This window comes from Lithobates pipiens, unplaced genomic scaffold (assembly GCF_037356315.1).
Source record: "Lithobates pipiens isolate NorthernLeopardFrog02 unplaced genomic scaffold, aLitPip1_a1.2 Scaffold_1, whole genome shotgun sequence".
In the NCBI taxonomy this organism is placed as follows: domain Eukaryota; kingdom Metazoa; phylum Chordata; class Amphibia; order Anura; family Ranidae; genus Lithobates; species Lithobates pipiens.
Genome location: NW_027507685.1, coordinates 242,101,159 through 242,121,429, shown reverse-complemented (window position 1 = coordinate 242,121,429; position 20,271 = coordinate 242,101,159). Strand labels below are relative to the sequence as shown.

Sequence of the window (20,271 nt, the reverse complement as noted above, 5' to 3'; positions counted from 1 at the left end):
ACCTCTCCCTGGTGGTCTAGTGGCTAGGATTCGGCGCTCTCACCGCCGCGGCCCGGGTTCGATTCCCGGTCAGGGAATTCTTCTTTGCCCTGGTAGCAGCTGGACACTATCGTCTGGGCTTCTGCTTCGTTAAGGGCCAAAAAATGCTCCGCCATCCATCGGCCTGGTTTTCTCAGTTGCGCTGAGCCTTGTCAAGCTTTTCGCGCTTTTAGGCCCACATGGTCAACTCGGCCAGCTGTTAAGAGACTAGGATAACCCACTGCTAACCAGCTGTAGCTAGAAGTGCCTCCTTCACCCCATTTTGGAGACCTTGGTTCTGACGGAAGAAAGCCGTATTTGCCCACTCCAAAGTGCATCAACGCCATCTTGGGTATTTGCCATTGACTTCGTCTCGCTAGCCTGGGAAGAACAGGGCACACCTCTCCCTGGTGGTCTAGTGGCTAGGATTCGGCGCTCTCACCGCCGCAGCCCGGGTTCGATTCCCGGTCAGGGAATTCTTCTTTGCCCTGGTAGCAGCTGGACACTATCGTCTGGGCTTCTGCTTCGTTAAGGGCCAAAAAATGCTCCGCCATCCATCGGCCTGGTTTTCTCAGTTCCGCTGAGCCTTGTCAAGCTTTTCGCGCTTTTAGGCCCACATGGCCAACTCGGCCAGCTGTTAAGAGACTAGGATAACCCACTGCTAACCAGCTGTAGCTAGAAGTGCCTCCTTCACCCCATTTTGGAGACCTTGGTTCTGACGGAAGAAAGCCGTATTTGCCCACTCCAAAGTGCATCAACGCCATCTTGGGTATTTGCCATTGACTTCGTCTCGCTAGCCTGGGAAAAACGGGGCACACCTCTCCCTGGTGGTCTAGTGGCTAGGATTCGGCGCTCTCACCGCCGCGGCCCGGGTTCGATTCCCGGTCAGGGAATTCTTCTTTGCCCTGGTAGCAGCTGGACACTATCGTCTGGGCTTCTGCTTCGTTAAGGGCCAAAAAATGCTCCGCCATCCATCGGCCTGGTTTTCTCAGTTGCGCTGAGCCTTGTCAAGCTTTTCGCGCTTTTAGGCCCACATGGTCAACTCGGCCAGCTGTTAAGAGACTAGGATAACCCACTGCTAACCAGCTGTAGCTAGAAGTGCCTCCTTCACCCCATTTTGGAGACCTTGGTTCTGACGGAAGAAAGCCGTATTTGCCCACTCCAAAGTGCATCAACGCCATCTTGGGTATTTGCCATTGACTTCGTCTCGCTAGCCTGGGAAGAACGGGGCACACCTCTCCCTGGTGGTCTAGTGGCTAGGATTCGGCGCTCTCACCGCCGCGGCCCGGGTTCGATTCCCGGTCAGGGAATTCTTCTTTGCCCTGGTAGCAGCTGGACACTATCGTCTGGGCTTCTGCTTCGTTAAGGGCCAAAAAATGCTCCGCCATCCATCGGCCTGGTTTTCTCAGTTGCGCTGAGCCTTGTCAAGCTTTTCGCGCTTTTAGGCCCACATGGTCAACTCGGCCAGCTGTTAAGAGACTAGGATAACCCACTGCTAACCAGCTGTAGCTAGAAGTGCCTCCTTCACCCCATTTTGGAGACCTTGGTTCTGACGGAAGAAAGCCGTATTTGCCCACTCCAAAGTGCATCAACGCCATCTTGGGTATTTGCCATTGACTTCGTCTCGCTAGCCTGGGAAGAACAGGGCACACCTCTCCCTGGTGGTCTAGTGGCTAGGATTCGGCGCTCTCACCGCCGCAGCCCGGGTTCGATTCCCGGTCAGGGAATTCTTCTTTGCCCTGGTAGCAGCTGGACACTATCGTCTGGGCTTCTGCTTCGTTAAGGGCCAAAAAATGCTCCGCCATCCATCGGCCTGGTTTTCTCAGTTCCGCTGAGCCTTGTCAAGCTTTTCGCGCTTTTAGTCCCACATGGCCAACTCGGCCAGCTGTTAAGAGACTAGGATAACCCACTGCTAACCAGCTGTAGCTAGAAGTGCCTCCTTCACCCCATTTTGGAGACCTTGGTTCTGACGGAAGAAAGCCGTATTTGCCCACTCCAAAGTGCATCAACGCCATCTTGGGTATTTGCCATTGACTTCGTCTCGCTAGCCTGGGAAGAACGGGGCACACCTCTCCCTGGTGGTCTAGTGGCTAGGATTCGGCGCTCTCACCGCCGCGGCCCGGGTTCGATTCCCGGTCAGGGAATTCTTCTTTGCCCTGGTAGCAGCTGGACACTATCGTCTGGGCTTCTGCTTCGTTAAGGGCCAAAAAATGCTCCGCCATCCATCGGCCTGGTTTTCTCAGTTGCGCTGAGCCTTGTCAAGCTTTTCGCGCTTTTAGGCCCACATGGTCAACTCGGCCAGCTGTTAAGAGACTAGGATAACCCACTGCTAACCAGCTGTAGCTAGAAGTGCCTCCTTCACCCCATTTTGGAGACCTTGGTTCTGACGGAAGAAAGCCGTATTTGCCCACTCCAAAGTGCATCAACGCCATCTTGGGTATTTGCCATTGACTTCGTCTCGCTAGCCTGGGAAGAACAGGGCACACCTCTCCCTGGTGGTCTAGTGGCTAGGATTCGGCGCTCTCACCGCCGCAGCCCGGGTTCGATTCCCGGTCAGGGAATTCTTCTTTGCCCTGGTAGCAGCTGGACACTATCGTCTGGGCTTCTGCTTCGTTAAGGGCCAAAAAATGCTCCGCCATCCATCGGCCTGGTTTTCTCAGTTCCGCTGAGCCTTGTCAAGCTTTTCGCGCTTTTAGGCCCACATGGCCAACTCGGCCAGCTGTTAAGAGACTAGGATAACCCACTGCTAACCAGCTGTAGCTAGAAGTGCCTCCTTCACCCCATTTTGGAGACCTTGGTTCTGACGGAAGAAAGCCGTATTTGCCCACTCCAAAGTGCATCAACGCCATCTTGGGTATTTGCCATTGACTTCGTCTCGCTAGCCTGGGAAAAACGGGGCACACCTCTCCCTGGTGGTCTAGTGGCTAGGATTCGGCGCTCTCACCGCCGCGGCCCGGGTTCGATTCCCGGTCAGGGAATTCTTCTTTGCCCTGGTAGCAGCTGGACACTATCGTCTGGGCTTCTGCTTCGTTAAGGGCCAAAAAATGCTCCGCCATCCATCGGCCTGGTTTTCTCAGTTGCGCTGAGCCTTGTCAAGCTTTTCGCGCTTTTAGGCCCACATGGTCAACTCGGCCAGCTGTTAAGAGACTAGGATAACCCACTGCTAACCAGCTGTAGCTAGAAGTGCCTCCTTCACCCCATTTTGGAGACCTTGGTTCTGACGGAAGAAAGCCGTATTTGCCCACTCCAAAGTGCATCAACGCCATCTTGGGTATTTGCCATTGACTTCGTCTCGCTAGCCTGGGAAGAACGGGGCACACCTCTCCCTGGTGGTCTAGTGGCTAGGATTCGGCGCTCTCACCGCCGCGGCCCGGGTTCGATTCCCGGTCAGGGAATTCTTCTTTGCCCTGGTAGCAGTTGGACACTATCGTCTGGGCTTCTGCTTCGTTAAGGGCCAAAAAATGCTCCGCCATCCATCGGCCTGGTTTTCTCAGTTGCGCTGAGCCTTGTCAAGCTTTTCGCGCTTTTAGGCCCACATGGTCAACTCGGCCAGCTGTTAAGAGACTAGGATAACCCACTGCTAACCAGCTGTAGCTAGAAGTGCCTCCTTCACCCCATTTTGGAGACCTTGGTTCTGACGGAAGAAAGCCGTATTTGCCCACTCCAAAGTGCATCAACGCCATCTTGGGTATTTGCCATTGACTTCGTCTCGCTAGCCTGGGAAGAACAGGGCACACCTCTCCCTGGTGGTCTAGTGGCTAGGATTCGGCGCTCTCACCGCCGCAGCCCGGGTTCGATTCCCGGTCAGGGAATTCTTCTTTGCCCTGGTAGCAGCTGGACACTATCGTCTGGGCTTCTGCTTCGTTAAGGGCCAAAAAATGCTCCGCCATCCATCGGCCTGGTTTTCTCAGTTCCGCTGAGCCTTGTCAAGCTTTTCGCGCTTTTAGGCCCACATGGTCAACTCGGCCAGCTGTTAAGAGACTAGGATAACCCACTGCTAACCAGCTGTAGCTAGAAGTGCCTCCTTCACCCCATTTTGGAGACCTTGGTTCTGACGGAAGAAAGCCGTATTTGCCCACTCCAAAGTGCATCAACGCCATCTTGGGTATTTGCCATTGACTTCGTCTCGCTAGCCTGGGAAGAACGGGGCACACCTCTCCCTGGTGGTCTAGTGGCTAGGATTCGGCGCTCTCACCGCCGCGGCCCGGGTTCGATTCCCGGTCAGGGAATTCTTCTTTGCCCTGGTAGCAGCTGGACACTATCGTCTGGGCTTCTGCTTCGTTAAGGGCCAAAAAATGCTCCGCCATCCATCGGCCTGGTTTTCTCAGTTGCGCTGAGCCTTGTCAAGCTTTTCGCGCTTTTAGGCCCACATGGTCAACTCGGCCAGCTGTTAAGAGACTAGGATAACCCACTGCTAACCAGCTGTAGCTAGAAGTGCCTCCTTCACCCCATTTTGGAGACCTTGGTTCTGACGGAAGAAAGCCGTATTTGCCCACTCCAAAGTGCATCAACGCCATCTTGGGTATTTGCCATTGACTTCGTCTCGCTAGCCTGGGAAGAACAGGGCACACCTCTCCCTGGTGGTCTAGTGGCTAGGATTCGGCGCTCTCACCGCCGCAGCCCGGGTTCGATTCCCGGTCAGGGAATTCTTCTTTGCCCTGGTAGCAGCTGGACACTATCGTCTGGGCTTCTGCTTCGTTAAGGGCCAAAAAATGCTCCGCCATCCATCGGCCTGGTTTTCTCAGTTCCGCTGAGCCTTGTCAAGCTTTTCGCGCTTTTAGTCCCACATGGCCAACTCGGCCAGCTGTTAAGAGACTAGGATAACCCACTGCTAACCAGCTGTAGCTAGAAGTGCCTCCTTCACCCCATTTTGGAGACCTTGGTTCTGACGGAAGAAAGCCGTATTTGCCCACTCCAAAGTGCATCAACGCCATCTTGGGTATTTGCCATTGACTTCGTCTCGCTAGCCTGGGAAGAACGGGGCACACCTCTCCCTGGTGGTCTAGTGGCTAGGATTCGGCGCTCTCACCGCCGCGGCCCGGGTTCGATTCCCGGTCAGGGAATTCTTCTTTGCCCTGGTAGCAGCTGGACACTATCGTCTGGGCTTCTGCTTCGTTAAGGGCCAAAAAATGCTCCGCCATCCATCGGCCTGGTTTTCTCAGTTGCGCTGAGCCTTGTCAAGCTTTTCGCGCTTTTAGGCCCACATGGTCAACTCGGCCAGCTGTTAAGAGACTAGGATAACCCACTGCTAACCAGCTGTAGCTAGAAGTGCCTCCTTCACCCCATTTTGGAGACCTTGGTTCTGACGGAAGAAAGCCGTATTTGCCCACTCCAAAGTGCATCAACGCCATCTTGGGTATTTGCCATTGACTTCGTCTCGCTAGCCTGGGAAGAACAGGGCACACCTCTCCCTGGTGGTCTAGTGGCTAGGATTCGGCGCTCTCACCGCCGCAGCCCGGGTTCGATTCCCGGTCAGGGAATTCTTCTTTGCCCTGGTAGCAGCTGGACACTATCGTCTGGGCTTCTGCTTCGTTAAGGGCCAAAAAATGCTCCGCCATCCATCGGCCTGGTTTTCTCAGTTCCGCTGAGCCTTGTCAAGCTTTTCGCGCTTTTAGGCCCACATGGCCAACTCGGCCAGCTGTTAAGAGACTAGGATAACCCACTGCTAACCAGCTGTAGCTAGAAGTGCCTCCTTCACCCCATTTTGGAGACCTTGGTTCTGACGGAAGAAAGCCGTATTTGCCCACTCCAAAGTGCATCAACGCCATCTTGGGTATTTGCCATTGACTTCGTCTCGCTAGCCTGGGAAAAACGGGGCACACCTCTCCCTGGTGGTCTAGTGGCTAGGATTCGGCGCTCTCACCGCCGCGGCCCGGGTTCGATTCCCGGTCAGGGAATTCTTCTTTGCCCTGGTAGCAGCTGGACACTATCGTCTGGGCTTCTGCTTCGTTAAGGGCCAAAAAATGCTCCGCCATCCATCGGCCTGGTTTTCTCAGTTGCGCTGAGCCTTGTCAAGCTTTTCGCGCTTTTAGGCCCACATGGTCAACTCGGCCAGCTGTTAAGAGACTAGGATAACCCACTGCTAACCAGCTGTAGCTAGAAGTGCCTCCTTCACCCCATTTTGGAGACCTTGGTTCTGACGGAAGAAAGCCGTATTTGCCCACTCCAAAGTGCATCAACGCCATCTTGGGTATTTGCCATTGACTTCGTCTCGCTAGCCTGGGAAGAACGGGGCACACCTCTCCCTGGTGGTCTAGTGGCTAGGATTCGGCGCTCTCACCGCCGCGGCCCGGGTTCGATTCCCGGTCAGGGAATTCTTCTTTGCCCTGGTAGCAGCTGGACACTATCGTCTGGGCTTCTGCTTCGTTAAGGGCCAAAAAATGCTCCGCCATCCATCGGCCTGGTTTTCTCAGTTGCGCTGAGCCTTGTCAAGCTTTTCGCGCTTTTAGGCCCACATGGTCAACTCGGCCAGCTGTTAAGAGACTAGGATAACCCACTGCTAACCAGCTGTAGCTAGAAGTGCCTCCTTCACCCCATTTTGGAGACCTTGGTTCTGACGGAAGAAAGCCGTATTTGCCCACTCCAAAGTGCATCAACGCCATCTTGGGTATTTGCCATTGACTTCGTCTCGCTAGCCTGGGAAGAACAGGGCACACCTCTCCCTGGTGGTCTAGTGGCTAGGATTCGGCGCTCTCACCGCCGCAGCCCGGGTTCGATTCCCGGTCAGGGAATTCTTCTTTGCCCTGGTAGCAGCTGGACACTATCGTCTGGGCTTCTGCTTCGTTAAGGGCCAAAAAATGCTCCGCCATCCATCGGCCTGGTTTTCTCAGTTCCGCTGAGCCTTGTCAAGCTTTTCGCGCTTTTAGTCCCACATGGCCAACTCGGCCAGCTGTTAAGAGACTAGGATAACCCACTGCTAACCAGCTGTAGCTAGAAGTGCCTCCTTCACCCCATTTTGGAGACCTTGGTTCTGACGGAAGAAAGCCGTATTTGCCCACTCCAAAGTGCATCAACGCCATCTTGGGTATTTGCCATTGACTTCGTCTCGCTAGCCTGGGAAAAACGGGGCACACCTCTCCCTGCTGGTCTAGTGGCTAGGATTCGGCGCTCTCACCGCCGCGGCCCGGGTTCGATTCCCGGTCAGGGAATTCTTCTTTGCCCTGGTAGCAGCTGGACACTATCGTCTGGGCTTCTGCTTCGTTAAGGGCCAAAAAATGCTCCGCCATCCATCGGCCTGGTTTTCTCAGTTGCGCTGAGCCTTGTCAAGCTTTTCGCGCTTTTAGGCCCACATGGTCAACTCGGCCAGCTGTTAAGAGACTAGGATAACCCACTGCTAACCAGCTGTAGCTAGAAGTGCCTCCTTCACCCCATTTTGGAGACCTTGGTTCTGACGGAAGAAAGCCGTATTTGCCCACTCCAAAGTGCATCAACGCCATCTTGGGTATTTGCCATTGACTTCGTCTCGCTAGCCTGGGAAGAACGGGGCACACCTCTCCCTGGTGGTCTAGTGGCTAGGATTCGGCGCTCTCACCGCCGCGGCCCGGGTTCGATTCCCGGTCAGGGAATTCTTCTTTGCCCTGGTAGCAGCTGGACACTATCGTCTGGGCTTCTGCTTCGTTAAGGGCCAAAAAATGCTCCGCCATCCATCGGCCTGGTTTTCTCAGTTGCGCTGAGCCTTGTCAAGCTTTTCGCGCTTTTAGGCCCACATGGTCAACTCGGCCAGCTGTTAAGAGACTAGGATAACCCACTGCTAACCAGCTGTAGCTAGAAGTGCCTCCTTCACCCCATTTTGGAGACCTTGGTTCTGACGGAAGAAAGCCGTATTTGCCCACTCCAAAGTGCATCAACGCCATCTTGGGTATTTGCCATTGACTTCGTCTCGCTAGCCTGGGAAAAATGGGGCACACCTCTCCCTGGTGGTCTAGTGGCTAGGATTCGGCGCTCTCACCGCCGCGGCCCGGGTTCGATCCCCGGTCAGGGAATTCTTCTTTGCCCTGGTAGCAGCTGGACACTATCGTCTGGGCTTCTGCTTCGTTAAGGGCCAAAAAATGCTCCGCCATCCATCGGCCTGGTTTTCTCAGTTGCGCTGAGCCTTGTCAAGCTTTTCGCGCTTTTAGGCCCACATGGTCAACTCGGCCAGCTGTTAAGAGACTAGGATAACCCACTGCTAACCAGCTGTAGCTAGAAGTGCCTCCTTCACCCCATTTTGGAGACCTTGGTTCTGACGGAAGAAAGCCGTATTTGCCCACTCCAAAGTGCATCAACGCCATCTTGGGTATTTGCCATTGACTTCGTCTCGCTAGCCTGGGAAGAACAGGGCACACCTCTCCCTGGTGGTCTAGTGGCTAGGATTCGGCGCTCTCACCGCTGCAGCCCGGGTTCGATTCCCGGTCAGGGAATTCTTCTTTGCCCTGGTAGCAGCTGGACACTATCGTCTGGGCTTCTGCTTCGTTAAGGGCCAAAAAATGCTCCGCCATCCATCGGCCTGGTTTTCTCAGTTCCGCTGAGCCTTGTCAAGCTTTTCGCGCTTTTAGGCCCACATGGCCAACTCGGCCAGCTGTTAAGAGACTAGGATAACCCACTGCTAACCAGCTGTAGCTAGAAGTGCCTCCTTCACCCCATTTTGGAGACCTTGGTTCTGACGGAAGAAAGCCGTATTTGCCCACTCCAAAGTGCATCAACGCCATCTTGGGTATTTGCCATTGACTTCGTCTCGCTAGCCTGGGAAAAACGGGGCACACCTCTCCCTGGTGGTCTAGTGGCTAGGATTCGGCGCTCTCACCGTCGCGGCCCGGGTTCGATTCCCGGTCAGGGAATTCTTCTTTGCCCTGGTAGCAGCTGGACACTATCGTCTGGGCTTCTGCTTCGTTAAGGGCCAAAAAATGCTCCGCCATCCATCGGCCTGGTTTTCTCAGTTGCGCTGAGCCTTGTCAAGCTTTTCGCGCTTTTAGGCCCACATGGTCAACTCGGCCAGCTGTTAAGAGACTAGGATAACCCACTGCTAACCAGCTGTAGCTAGAAGTGCCTCCTTCACCCCATTTTGGAGACCTTGGTTCTGACGGAAGAAAGCCGTATTTGCCCACTCCAAAGTGCATCAACGCCATCTTGGGTATTTGCCATTGACTTCGTCTCGCTAGCCTGGGAAGAACGGGGCACACCTCTCCCTGGTGGTCTAGTGGCTAGGATTCGGCGCTCTCACCGCCGCGGCCCGGGTTCGATTCCCGGTCAGGGAATTCTTCTTTGCCCTGGTAGCAGCTGGACACTATCGTCTGGGCTTCTGCTTCGTTAAGGGCCAAAAAATGCTCCGCCATCCATCGGCCTGGTTTTCTCAGTTGCGCTGAGCCTTGTCAAGCTTTTCGCGCTTTTAGGCCCACATGGCCAACTCGGCCAGCTGTTAAGAGACTAGGATAACCCACTGCTAACCAGCTGTAGCTAGAAGTGCCTCCTTCACCCCATTTTGGAGACCTTGGTTCTGACGGAAGAAAGCCGTATTTGCCCACTCCAAAGTGCATCAACGCCATCTTGGGTATTTGCCATTGACTTCGTCTCGCTAGCCTGGGAAGAACGGGGCACACCTCTCCCTGGTGGTCTAGTGGCTAGGATTCGGCGCTCTCACCGCCGCGGCCCGGGTTCGATTCCCGGTCAGGGAATTCTTCTTTGCCCTGGTAGCAGCTGGACACTATCGTCTGGGCTTCTGCTTCGTTAAGGGCCAAAAAATGCTCCGCCATCCATCGGCCTGGTTTTCTCAGTTGCGCTGAGCCTTGTCAAGCTTTTCGCGCTTTTAGGCCCACATGGTCAACTCGGCCAGCTGTTAAGAGACTAGGATAACCCACTGCTAACCAGCTGTAGCTAGAAGTGCCTCCTTCACCCCATTTTGGAGACCTTGGTTCTGACGGAAGAAAGCCGTATTTGCCCACTCCAAAGTGCATCAACGCCATCTTGGGTATTTGCCATTGACTTCGTCTCGCTAGCCTGGGAAAAATGGGGCACACCTCTCCCTGGTGGTCTAGTGGCTAGGATTCGGCGCTCTCACCGCCGCGGCCCGGGTTCGATCCCCGGTCAGGGAATTCTTCTTTGCCCTGGTAGCAGCTGGACACTATCGTCTGGGCTTCTGCTTCGTTAAGGGCCAAAAAATGCTCCGCCATCCATCGGCCTGGTTTTCTCAGTTGCGCTGAGCCTTGTCAAGCTTTTCGCGCTTTTAGGCCCACATGGTCAACTCGGCCAGCTGTTAAGAGACTAGGATAACCCACTGCTAACCAGCTGTAGCTAGAAGTGCCTCCTTCACCCCATTTTGGAGACCTTGGTTCTGACGGAAGAAAGCCGTATTTGCCCACTCCAAAGTGCATCAACGCCATCTTGGGTATTTGCCATTGACTTCGTCTCGCTAGCCTGGGAAGAACAGGGCACACCTCTCCCTGGTGGTCTAGTGGCTAGGATTCGGCGCTCTCACCGCTGCAGCCCGGGTTCGATTCCCGGTCAGGGAATTCTTCTTTGCCCTGGTAGCAGCTGGACACTATCGTCTGGGCTTCTGCTTCGTTAAGGGCCAAAAAATGCTCCGCCATCCATCGGCCTGGTTTTCTCAGTTCCGCTGAGCCTTGTCAAGCTTTTCGCGCTTTTAGGCCCACATGGCCAACTCGGCCAGCTGTTAAGAGACTAGGATAACCCACTGCTAACCAGCTGTAGCTAGAAGTGCCTCCTTCACCCCATTTTGGAGACCTTGGTTCTGACGGAAGAAAGCCGTATTTGCCCACTCCAAAGTGCATCAACGCCATCTTGGGTATTTGCCATTGACTTCGTCTCGCTAGCCTGGGAAAAACGGGGCACACCTCTCCCTGGTGGTCTAGTGGCTAGGATTCGGCGCTCTCACCGTCGCGGCCCGGGTTCGATTCCCGGTCAGGGAATTCTTCTTTGCCCTGGTAGCAGCTGGACACTATCGTCTGGGCTTCTGCTTCGTTAAGGGCCAAAAAATGCTCCGCCATCCATCGGCCTGGTTTTCTCAGTTGCGCTGAGCCTTGTCAAGCTTTTCGCGCTTTTAGGCCCACATGGTCAACTCGGCCAGCTGTTAAGAGACTAGGATAACCCACTGCTAACCAGCTGTAGCTAGAAGTGCCTCCTTCACCCCATTTTGGAGACCTTGGTTCTGACGGAAGAAAGCCGTATTTGCCCACTCCAAAGTGCATCAACGCCATCTTGGGTATTTGCCATTGACTTCGTCTCGCTAGCCTGGGAAGAACGGGGCACACCTCTCCCTGGTGGTCTAGTGGCTAGGATTCGGCGCTCTCACCGCCGCGGCCCGGGTTCGATTCCCGGTCAGGGAATTCTTCTTTGCCCTGGTAGCAGCTGGACACTATCGTCTGGGCTTCTGCTTCGTTAAGGGCCAAAAAATGCTCCGCCATCCATCGGCCTGGTTTTCTCAGTTGCGCTGAGCCTTGTCAAGCTTTTCGCGCTTTTAGGCCCACATGGCCAACTCGGCCAGCTGTTAAGAGACTAGGATAACCCACTGCTAACCAGCTGTAGCTAGAAGTGCCTCCTTCACCCCATTTTGGAGACCTTGGTTCTGACGGAAGAAAGCCGTATTTGCCCACTCCAAAGTGCATCAACGCCATCTTGGGTATTTGCCATTGACTTCGTCTCGCTAGCCTGGGAAGAACGGGGCACACCTCTCCCTGGTGGTCTAGTGGCTAGGATTCGGCGCTCTCACCGCCGCGGCCCGGGTTCGATTCCCGGTCAGGGAATTCTTCTTTGCCCTGGTAGCAGCTGGACACTATCGTCTGGGCTTCTGCTTCGTTAAGGGCCAAAAAATGCTCCGCCATCCATCGGCCTGGTTTTCTCAGTTGCGCTGAGCCTTGTCAAGCTTTTCGCGCTTTTAGGCCCACATGGTCAACTCGGCCAGCTGTTAAGAGACTAGGATAACCCACTGCTAACCAGCTGTAGCTAGAAGTGCCTCCTTCACCCCATTTTGGAGACCTTGGTTCTGACGGAAGAAAGCCGTATTTGCCCACTCCAAAGTGCATCAACGCCATCTTGGGTATTTGCCATTGACTTCGTCTCGCTAGCCTGGGAAGAACGGGGCACACCTCTCCCTGGTGGTCTAGTGGCTAGGATTCGGCGCTCTCACCGCCGCGGCCCGGGTTCGATTCCCGGTCAGGGAATTCTTCTTTGCCCTGGTAGCAGCTGGACACTATCGTCTGGGCTTCTGCTTCGTTAAGGGCCAAAAAATGCTCCGCCATCCATCGGCCTGGTTTTCTCAGTTGCGCTGAGCCTTGTCAAGCTTTTCGCGCTTTTAGGCCCACATGGTCAACTCGGCCAGCTGTTAAGAGACTAGGATAACCCACTGCTAACCAGCTGTAGCTAGAAGTGCCTACTTCACCCCATTTTGGAGACCTTGGTTCTGACGGAAGAAAGCCGTATTTGCCCACTCCAAAGTGCATCAACGCCATCTTGGGTATTTGCCATTGACTTCGTCTCGCTAGCCTGGGAAGAGCAGGGCACACCTCTCCCTGGTGGTCTAGTGGCTAGGATTCGGCGCTCTCACCGCCGCAGCCCCGGTTCGATTCCCGGTCAGGGAATTCTTCTTTGCCCTGGTAGCAGCTGGACACTATCGTCTGGGCTTCTGCTTCGTTAAGGGCCAAAAAATGCTCCGCCATCCATCGGCCTGGTTTTCTCAGTTGCGCTGAGCCTTGTCAAGCTTTTCGCGCTTTTAGGCCCACATGGTCAACTCGGCCAGCTGTTAAGAGACTAGGATAACCCACTGCTAACCAGCTGTAGCTAGAAGTGCCTCCTTCACCCCATTTTGGAGACCTTGGTTCTGACGGAAGAAAGCCGTATTTGCCCACTCCAAAGTGCATCAACGCCATCTTGGGTATTTGCCATTGACTTCGTCTCGCTAGCCTGGGAAGAACAGGGCACACCTCTCCCTGGTGGTCTAGTGGCTAGGATTCGGCGCTCTCACCGCCGCAGCCCGGGTTCGATTCCCGGTCAGGGAATTCTTCTTTGCCCTGGTAGCAGCTGGACACTATCATCTGGGCTTCTGCTTCGTTAAGGGCCAAAAAATGCTCCGCCATCCATCGGCCTGGTTTTCTCAGTTCCGCTGAGCCTTGTCAAGCTTTTCGCGCTTTTAGGCCCACATGGCCAACTCGGCCAGCTGTTAAGAGACTAGGATAACCCACTGCTAACCAGCTGTAGCTAGAAGTGCCTCCTTCACCCCATTTTGGAGACCTTGGTTCTGACGGAAGAAAGCCGTATTTGCCCACTCCAAAGTGCATCAACGCCATCTTGGGTATTTGCCATTGACTTCGTCTCGCTAGCCTGGGAAAAACGGGGCACACCTCTCCCTGGTGGTCTAGTGGCTAGGATTCGGCGCTCTCACCGCCGCGGCCCGGGTTCGATTCCCGGTCAGGGAATTCTTCTTTGCCCTGGTAGCAGCTGGACACTATCGTCTGGGCTTCTGCTTCGTTAAGGGCCAAAAAATGCTCCGCCATCCATCGGCCTGGTTTTCTCAGTTGCGCTGAGCCTTGTCAAGCTTTTCGCGCTTTTAGGCCCACATGGTCAACTCGGCCAGCTGTTAAGAGACTAGGATAACCCACTGCTAACCAGCTGTAGCTAGAAGTGCCTCCTTCACCCCATTTTGGAGACCTTGGTTCTGACGGAAGAAAGCCGTATTTGCCCACTCCAAAGTGCATCAACGCCATCTTGGGTATTTGCCATTGACTTCATCTCGCTAGCCTGGGAAGAACGGGGCACACCTCTCCCTGGTGGTCTAGTGGCTAGGATTCGGCGCTCTCACCGCCGCGGCCCGGGTTCGATTCCCGGTCAGGGAATTCTTCTTTGCCCTGGTAGCAGCTGGACACTATCGTCTGGGCTTCTGCTTCGTTAAGGGCCAAAAAATGCTCCGCCATCCATCGGCCTGGTTTTCTCAGTTGCGCTGAGCCTTGTCAAGCTTTTCGCGCTTTTAGGCCCACATGGTCAACTCGGCCAGCTGTTAAGAGACTAGGATAACCCACTGCTAACCAGCTGTAGCTAGAAGTGCCTCCTTCACCCCATTTTGGAGACCTTGGTTCTGACGGAAGAAAGCCGTATTTGCCCACTCCAAAGTGCATCAACGCCATCTTGGGTATTTGCCATTGACTTCGTCTCGCTAGCCTGGGAAGAACAGGGCACACCTCTCCCTGGTGGTCTAGTGGCTAGGATTCGGCGCTCTCACCGCCGCAGCCCGGGTTCGATTCCCGGTCAGGGAATTCTTCTTTGCCCTGGTAGCAGCTGGACACTATCGTCTGGGCTTCTGCTTCGTTAAGGGCCAAAAAATGCTCCGCCATCCATCGGCCTGGTTTTCTCAGTTCCGCTGAGCCTTGTCAAGCTTTTCGCGCTTTTAGGCCCACATGGCCAACTCGGCCAGCTGTTAAGAGACTAGGATAACCCACTGCTAACCAGCTGTAGCTAGAAGTGCCTCCTTCACCCCATTTTGGAGACCTTGGTTCTGACGGAAGAAAGCCGTATTTGCCCACTCCAAAGTGCATCAACGCCATCTTGGGTATTTGCCATTGACTTCGTCTCGCTAGCCTGGGAAAAACGGGGCACACCTCTCCCTGGTGGTCTAGTGGCTAGGATTCGGCGCTCTCACCGCCGCGGCCCGGGTTCGATTCCCGGTCAGGGAATTCTTCTTTGCCCTGGTAGCAGCTGGACACTATCGTCTGGGCTTCTGCTTCGTTAAGGGCCAAAAAATGCTCCGCCATCCATCGGCCTGGTTTTCTCAGTTGCGCTGAGCCTTGTCAAGCTTTTCGCGCTTTTAGGCCCACATGGTCAACTCGGCCAGCTGTTAAGAGACTAGGATAACCCACTGCTAACCAGCTGTAGCTAGAAGTGCCTCCTTCACCCCATTTTGGAGACCTTGGTTCTGACGGAAGAAAGCCGTATTTGCCCACTCCAAAGTGCATCAACGCCATCTTGGGTATTTGCCATTGACTTCGTCTCGCTAGCCTGGGAAGAACGGGGCACACCTCTCCCTGGTGGTCTAGTGGCTAGGATTCGGCGCTCTCACCGCCGCGGCCCGGGTTCGATTCCCGGTCAGGGAATTCTTCTTTGCCCTGGTAGCAGCTGGACACTATCGTCTGGGCTTCTGCTTCGTTAAGGGCCAAAAAATGCTCCGCCATCCATCGGCCTGGTTTTCTCAGTTGCGCTGAGCCTTGTCAAGCTTTTCGCGCTTTTAGGCCCACATGGTCAACTCGGCCAGCTGTTAAGAGACTAGGATAACCCACTGCTAACCAGCTGTAGCTAGAAGTGCCTCCTTCACCCCATTTTGGAGACCTTGGTTCTGACGGAAGAAAGCCGTATTTGCCCACTCCAAAGTGCATCAACGCCATCTTGGGTATTTGCCATTGACTTCGTCTCGCTAGCCTGGGAAGAACAGGGCACACCTCTCCCTGGTGGTCTAGTGGCTAGGATTCGGCGCTCTCACCGCCGCAGCCCGGGTTCGATTCCCGGTCAGGGAATTCTTCTTTGCCCTGGTAGCAGCTGGACACTATCGTCTGGGCTTCTGCTTCGTTAAGGGCCAAAAAATGCTCCGCCATCCATCGGCCTGGTTTTCTCAGTTCCGCTGAGCCTTGTCAAGCTTTTCGCGCTTTTAGGCCCACATGGCCAACTCGGCCAGCTGTTAAGAGACTAGGATAACCCACTGCTAACCAGCTGTAGCTAGAAGTGCCTCCTTCACCCCATTTTGGAGACCTTGGTTCTGACGGAAGAAAGCCGTATTTGCCCACTCCAAAGTGCATCAACGCCATCTTGGGTATTTGCCATTGACTTCGTCTCGCTAGCCTGGGAAAAACGGGGCACACCTCTCCCTGGTGGTCTAGTGGCTAGGATTCAGCGCTCTCACCGCCGCGGCCCGGGTTCGATTCCCGGTCAGGGAATTCTTCTTTGCCCTGGTAGCAGCTGGACACTATCGTCTGGGCTTCTGCTTCGTTAAGGGCCAAAAAATGCTCCGCCATCCATCGGCCTGGTTTTCTCAGTTGCGCTGAGCCTTGTCAAGCTTTTCGCGCTTTTAGGCCCACATGGTCAACTCGGCCAGCTGTTAAGAGACTAGGATAACCCACTGCTAACCAGCTGTAGCTAGAAGTGCCTCCTTCACCCCATTTTGGAGACCTTGGTTCTGACGGAAGAAAGCCGTATTTGCCCACTCCAAAGTGCATCAACGCCATCTTGGGTATTTGCCATTGACTTCGTCTCGCTAGCCTGGGAAGAACGGGGCACACCTCTCCCTGGTGGTCTAGTGGCTAGGATTCGGCGCTCTCACCGCCGCGGCCCGGGTTCGATTCCCGGTCAGGGAATTCTTCTTTGCCCTGGTAGCAGCTGGACACTATCGTCTGGGCTTCTGCTTCGTTAAGGGCCAAAAAATGCTCCGCCATCCATCGGCCTGGTTTTCTCAGTTGCGCTGAGCCTTGTCAAGCTTTTCGCGCTTTTAGGCCCACATGGTCAACTCGGCCAGCTGTTAAGAGACTAGGATAACCCACTGCTAACCAGCTGTAGCTAGAAGTGCCTCCTTCACCCCATTTTGGAGACCTTGGTTCTGACGGAAGAAAGCCGTATTTGCCCACTCCAAAGTGCATCAACGCCATCTTGGGTATTTGCCATTGACTTCGTCTCGCTAGCCTGGGAAGAACAGGGCACACCTCTCCCTGGTGGTCTAGTGGCTAGGATTCGGCGCTCTCACCGCCGCAGCCCGGGTTCGATTCCCGGTCAGGGAATTCTTCTTTGCCCTGGTAGCAGCTGGACACTATCGTCTGGGCTTCTGCTTCGTTAAGGGCCAAAAAATGCTCCGCCATCCATCGGCCTGGTTTTCTCAGTTCCGCTGAGCCTTGTCAAGCTTTTCGCGCTTTTAGTCCCACATGGCCAACTCGGCCAGCTGTTAAGAGACTAGGATAACCCACTGCTAACCAGCTGTAGCTAGAAGTGCCTCCTTCACCCCATTTTGGAGACCTTGGTTCTGACGGAAGAAAGCCGTATTTGCCCACTCCAAAGTGCATCAACGCCATCTTGGGTATTTGCCATTGACTTCGTCTCGCTAGCCTGGGAAAAACAGGGCACACCTCTCCCTGCTGGTCTAGTGGCTAGGATTCGGCGCTCTCACCGCCGCGGCCCGGGTTCGATTCCCGGTCAGGGAATTCTTCTTTGCCCTGGTAGCAGCTGGACACTATCGTCTGGGCTTCTGCTTCGTTAAGGGCCAAAAAATGCTCCGCCATCCATCGGCCTGGTTTTCTCAGTTGCGCTGAGCCTTGTCAAGCTTTTCGCGCTTTTAGGCCCACATGGTCAACTCGGCCAGCTGTTAAGAGACTAGGATAACCCACTGCTAACCAGCTGTAGCTAGAAGTGCCTCCTTCACCCCATTTTGGAGACCTTGGTTCTGACGGAAGAAAGCCGTATTTGCCCACTCCAAAGTGCATCAACGCCATCTTGGGTATTTGCCATTGACTTCGTCTCGCTAGCCTGGGAAGAATGGGGTACACCTCTCCCTGGTGGTCTAGTGGCTAGGATTCGGCGCTCTCACCGCCGCGGCCCGGGTTTGATTCCCGGTCAGGGAATTCTTCTTTGCCCTGGTAGCAGCTGGACACTATCGTCTGGGCTTCTGCTTCGTTAAGGGCCAAAAAATGCTCCGCCATCCATCGGCCTGGTTTTCTCAGTTGCGCTGAGCCTTGTCAAGCTTTTCGCGCTTTTAGGCCCACATGGTCAACTCGGCCAGCTGTTAAGAGACTAGGATAACCCACTGCTAACCAGCTGTAGCTAGAAGTGCCTCCTTCACCCCATTTTGGAGACCTTGGTTCTGACGGAAGAAAGCCGTATTTGCCCACTCCAAAGTGCATCAACGCCATCTTGGGTATTTGCCATTGACTTCGTCTCGCTAGCCTGGGAAGAACAGGGCACACCTCTCCCTGGTGGTCTAGTGGCTAGGATTCGGCGCTCTCACCGCCGCAGCCCGGGTTCGATTCCCGGTCAGGGAATTCTTCTTTGCCCTGGTAGCAGCTGGACACTATCGTCTGGGCTTCTGCTTCGTTAAGGGCCAAAAAATGCTCCGCCATCCATCGGCCTGGTTTTCTCAGTTCCGCTGAGCCTTGTCAAGCTTTTCGCGCTTTTAGTCCCACATGGCCAACTCGGCCAGCTGTTAAGAGACTAGGATAACCCACTGCTAACCAGCTGTAGCTAGAAGTGCCTCCTTCACCCCATTTTGGAGACCTTGGTTCTGACGGAAGAAAGCCGTATTTGCCCACTCCAAAGTGCATCAACGCCATCTTGGGTATTTGCCATTGACTTCGTCTCGCTAGCCTGGGAAAAACGGGGCACACCTCTCCCTGGTGGTCTAGTGGCTAGGATTCGGCACTCTCACCGCCGCGGCCCGGGTTCGATTCCCGGTCAGGGAATTCTTCTTTGCCCTGGTAGCAGCTGGACACTATCGTCTGGGCTTCTGCTTCGTTAAGGGCCAAAAAATGCTCCGCCATCCATCGGCCTGGTTTTCTCAGTTGCGCTGAGCCTTGTCAAGCTTTTCGCGCTTTTAGGCCCACATGGTCAACTCGGCCAGCTGTTAAGAGACTAGGATAACCCACTGCTAACCAGCTGTAGCTAGAAGTGCCTCCTTCACCCCATTTTGGAGACCTTGGTTCTGACGGAAGAAAGCCGTATTTGCCCACTCCAAAGTGCATCAACGCCATCTTGGGTATTTGCCATTGACTTCGTCTCGCTAGCCTGGGAAGAACGGGGCACACCTCTCCCTGGTGGTCTAGTGGCTAGGATTCGGCGCTCTCACCGCCGCGGCCCGGGTTCGATTCCCGGTCAGGGAATTCTTCTTTGCCCTGGTAGCAGCTGGACACTATCGTCTGGGCTTCTGCTTCGTTAAGGGCCAAAAAATGCTCCGCCATCCATCGGCCTGGTTTTCTCAGTTGCGCTGAGCCTTGTCAAGCTTTTCGCGCTTTTAGGCCCACATGGTCAACTCGGCCAGCTGTTAAGAGACTAGGATAACCCACTGCTAACCAGCTGTAGCTAGAAGTGCCTCCTTCACCCCATTTTGGAGACCTTGGTTCTGACGGAAGAAAGCCGTATTTGCCCACTCCAAAGTGCATCAACGCCATCTTGGGTATTTGCCATTGACTTCGTCTCGCTAGCCTGGGAAGAACAGGGCACACCTCTCCCTGGTGGTCTAGTGGCTAGGATTCGGCGCTCTCACCGCCGCAGCCCGGGTTCGATTCCCGGTCAGGGAATTCTTCTTTGCCCTGGTAGCAGCTGGACACTATCGTCTGGGCTTCTGCTTCGTTAAGGGCCAAAAAATGCTCCGCCATCCATCGGCCTGGTTTTCTCAGTTCCGCTGAGCCTTGTCAAGCTTTTCGCGCTTTTAGGCCCACATGGCCAACTCGGCCAGCTGTTAAGAGACTAGGATAACCCACTGCTAACCAGCTGTAGCTAGAAGTGCCTCCTTCACCCCATTTTGGAGACCTTGGTTCTGACGGAAGAAAGCCGTATTTGCCCACTCCAAAGTGCATCAACGCCATCTTGGGTATTTGCCATTGACTTCGTCTCGCTAGCCTGGGAAAAACGGGGCACACCTCTCCCTGGTGGTCTAGTGGCTAGGATTCGGCGCTCTCACCGCCGCGGCCCGGGTTCGATTCCCGGTCAGGGAATTCTTCTTTGCCCTGGTAGCAGCTGGACACTATCGTCTGGGCTTCTGCTTCGTTAAGGGCCAAAAAATGCTCCGCCATCCATCGGCCTGGTTTTCTCAGTTGCGCTGAGCCTTGTCAAGCTTTTCGCGCTTTTAGGCCCACATGGTCAACTCGGCCAGCTGTTAAGAGACTAGGATAACCCACTGCTAACCAGCTGTAGCTAGAAGTGCCTCCTTCACCCCATTTTGGAGACCTTGGTTCTGACGGAAGAAAGCCGTATTTGCCCACTCCAAAGTGCATCAACGCCATCTTGGGTATTTGCCATTGACTTCGTCTCGCTAGCCTGGGAAGAACGGGGCACACCTCTCCCTGGTGGTCTAGTGGCTAGGATTCGGCGCTCTCACCGCCGCGGCCCGGGTTCGATTCCCGGTCAGGGAATTCTTCTTTGCCCTGGTAGCAGCTGGACACTATCGTCTGGGCTTCTGCTTCGTTAAGGGCCAAAAAATGCTCCGCCATCCATCGGCCTGGTTTTCTCAGTTGCGCTGAGCCTTGTCAAGCTTTTCGCGCTTTTAGGCCCACATGGTCAACTCGGCCAGCTGTTAAGAGACTAGGATAA

General features: G+C 54.7%; 24 non-coding genes across 24 annotated transcripts; all 24 read left to right on the top strand.

Moving 5' to 3' along the window:
- The first annotated feature begins 5 nt into the window (after positions 1-5).
- On the top strand, positions 6-77 carry TRNAE-CUC (transfer RNA glutamic acid (anticodon CUC)). The gene has a single exon. It is a non-coding gene; the product is annotated as a tRNA-Glu (tRNA).
- A 762-nt stretch (positions 78-839) lies between these two features.
- TRNAE-CUC (transfer RNA glutamic acid (anticodon CUC)) lies at positions 840-911 on the top strand. The gene has a single exon. It is a non-coding gene; the product is annotated as a tRNA-Glu (tRNA).
- A 345-nt stretch (positions 912-1,256) lies between these two features.
- TRNAE-CUC (transfer RNA glutamic acid (anticodon CUC)) lies at positions 1,257-1,328 on the top strand. The gene has a single exon. It is a non-coding gene; the product is annotated as a tRNA-Glu (tRNA).
- A 762-nt stretch (positions 1,329-2,090) lies between these two features.
- Positions 2,091-2,162, top strand: TRNAE-CUC (transfer RNA glutamic acid (anticodon CUC)). Its single transcript has one exon. It is a non-coding gene; the product is annotated as a tRNA-Glu (tRNA).
- Positions 2,163-2,924: 762 nt separating this feature from the next.
- Positions 2,925-2,996, top strand: TRNAE-CUC (transfer RNA glutamic acid (anticodon CUC)). The gene has a single exon. It is a non-coding gene; the product is annotated as a tRNA-Glu (tRNA).
- Positions 2,997-3,341: 345 nt separating this feature from the next.
- TRNAE-CUC (transfer RNA glutamic acid (anticodon CUC)) lies at positions 3,342-3,413 on the top strand. The gene has a single exon. It is a non-coding gene; the product is annotated as a tRNA-Glu (tRNA).
- A 762-nt stretch (positions 3,414-4,175) lies between these two features.
- TRNAE-CUC (transfer RNA glutamic acid (anticodon CUC)) lies at positions 4,176-4,247 on the top strand. Its single transcript has one exon. It is a non-coding gene; the product is annotated as a tRNA-Glu (tRNA).
- A 762-nt stretch (positions 4,248-5,009) lies between these two features.
- TRNAE-CUC (transfer RNA glutamic acid (anticodon CUC)) lies at positions 5,010-5,081 on the top strand. The gene has a single exon. It is a non-coding gene; the product is annotated as a tRNA-Glu (tRNA).
- A 762-nt stretch (positions 5,082-5,843) lies between these two features.
- TRNAE-CUC (transfer RNA glutamic acid (anticodon CUC)) lies at positions 5,844-5,915 on the top strand. The gene has a single exon. It is a non-coding gene; the product is annotated as a tRNA-Glu (tRNA).
- Positions 5,916-6,260: 345 nt separating this feature from the next.
- On the top strand, positions 6,261-6,332 carry TRNAE-CUC (transfer RNA glutamic acid (anticodon CUC)). Its single transcript has one exon. It is a non-coding gene; the product is annotated as a tRNA-Glu (tRNA).
- Positions 6,333-7,511: 1,179 nt separating this feature from the next.
- Positions 7,512-7,583, top strand: TRNAE-CUC (transfer RNA glutamic acid (anticodon CUC)). Its single transcript has one exon. It is a non-coding gene; the product is annotated as a tRNA-Glu (tRNA).
- Positions 7,584-9,179: 1,596 nt separating this feature from the next.
- Positions 9,180-9,251, top strand: TRNAE-CUC (transfer RNA glutamic acid (anticodon CUC)). The gene has a single exon. It is a non-coding gene; the product is annotated as a tRNA-Glu (tRNA).
- A 345-nt stretch (positions 9,252-9,596) lies between these two features.
- TRNAE-CUC (transfer RNA glutamic acid (anticodon CUC)) lies at positions 9,597-9,668 on the top strand. The gene has a single exon. It is a non-coding gene; the product is annotated as a tRNA-Glu (tRNA).
- A 1,596-nt stretch (positions 9,669-11,264) lies between these two features.
- TRNAE-CUC (transfer RNA glutamic acid (anticodon CUC)) lies at positions 11,265-11,336 on the top strand. The gene has a single exon. It is a non-coding gene; the product is annotated as a tRNA-Glu (tRNA).
- Positions 11,337-11,681: 345 nt separating this feature from the next.
- Positions 11,682-11,753, top strand: TRNAE-CUC (transfer RNA glutamic acid (anticodon CUC)). The gene has a single exon. It is a non-coding gene; the product is annotated as a tRNA-Glu (tRNA).
- Positions 11,754-12,098: 345 nt separating this feature from the next.
- On the top strand, positions 12,099-12,170 carry TRNAE-CUC (transfer RNA glutamic acid (anticodon CUC)). Its single transcript has one exon. It is a non-coding gene; the product is annotated as a tRNA-Glu (tRNA).
- A 1,179-nt stretch (positions 12,171-13,349) lies between these two features.
- Positions 13,350-13,421, top strand: TRNAE-CUC (transfer RNA glutamic acid (anticodon CUC)). Its single transcript has one exon. It is a non-coding gene; the product is annotated as a tRNA-Glu (tRNA).
- Positions 13,422-13,766: 345 nt separating this feature from the next.
- On the top strand, positions 13,767-13,838 carry TRNAE-CUC (transfer RNA glutamic acid (anticodon CUC)). Its single transcript has one exon. It is a non-coding gene; the product is annotated as a tRNA-Glu (tRNA).
- A 762-nt stretch (positions 13,839-14,600) lies between these two features.
- Positions 14,601-14,672, top strand: TRNAE-CUC (transfer RNA glutamic acid (anticodon CUC)). The gene has a single exon. It is a non-coding gene; the product is annotated as a tRNA-Glu (tRNA).
- A 345-nt stretch (positions 14,673-15,017) lies between these two features.
- On the top strand, positions 15,018-15,089 carry TRNAE-CUC (transfer RNA glutamic acid (anticodon CUC)). The gene has a single exon. It is a non-coding gene; the product is annotated as a tRNA-Glu (tRNA).
- A 1,179-nt stretch (positions 15,090-16,268) lies between these two features.
- On the top strand, positions 16,269-16,340 carry TRNAE-CUC (transfer RNA glutamic acid (anticodon CUC)). Its single transcript has one exon. It is a non-coding gene; the product is annotated as a tRNA-Glu (tRNA).
- A 2,430-nt stretch (positions 16,341-18,770) lies between these two features.
- On the top strand, positions 18,771-18,842 carry TRNAE-CUC (transfer RNA glutamic acid (anticodon CUC)). Its single transcript has one exon. It is a non-coding gene; the product is annotated as a tRNA-Glu (tRNA).
- A 762-nt stretch (positions 18,843-19,604) lies between these two features.
- TRNAE-CUC (transfer RNA glutamic acid (anticodon CUC)) lies at positions 19,605-19,676 on the top strand. Its single transcript has one exon. It is a non-coding gene; the product is annotated as a tRNA-Glu (tRNA).
- A 345-nt stretch (positions 19,677-20,021) lies between these two features.
- Positions 20,022-20,093, top strand: TRNAE-CUC (transfer RNA glutamic acid (anticodon CUC)). Its single transcript has one exon. It is a non-coding gene; the product is annotated as a tRNA-Glu (tRNA).
- The last annotated feature ends 178 nt before the right edge of the window (positions 20,094-20,271 follow it).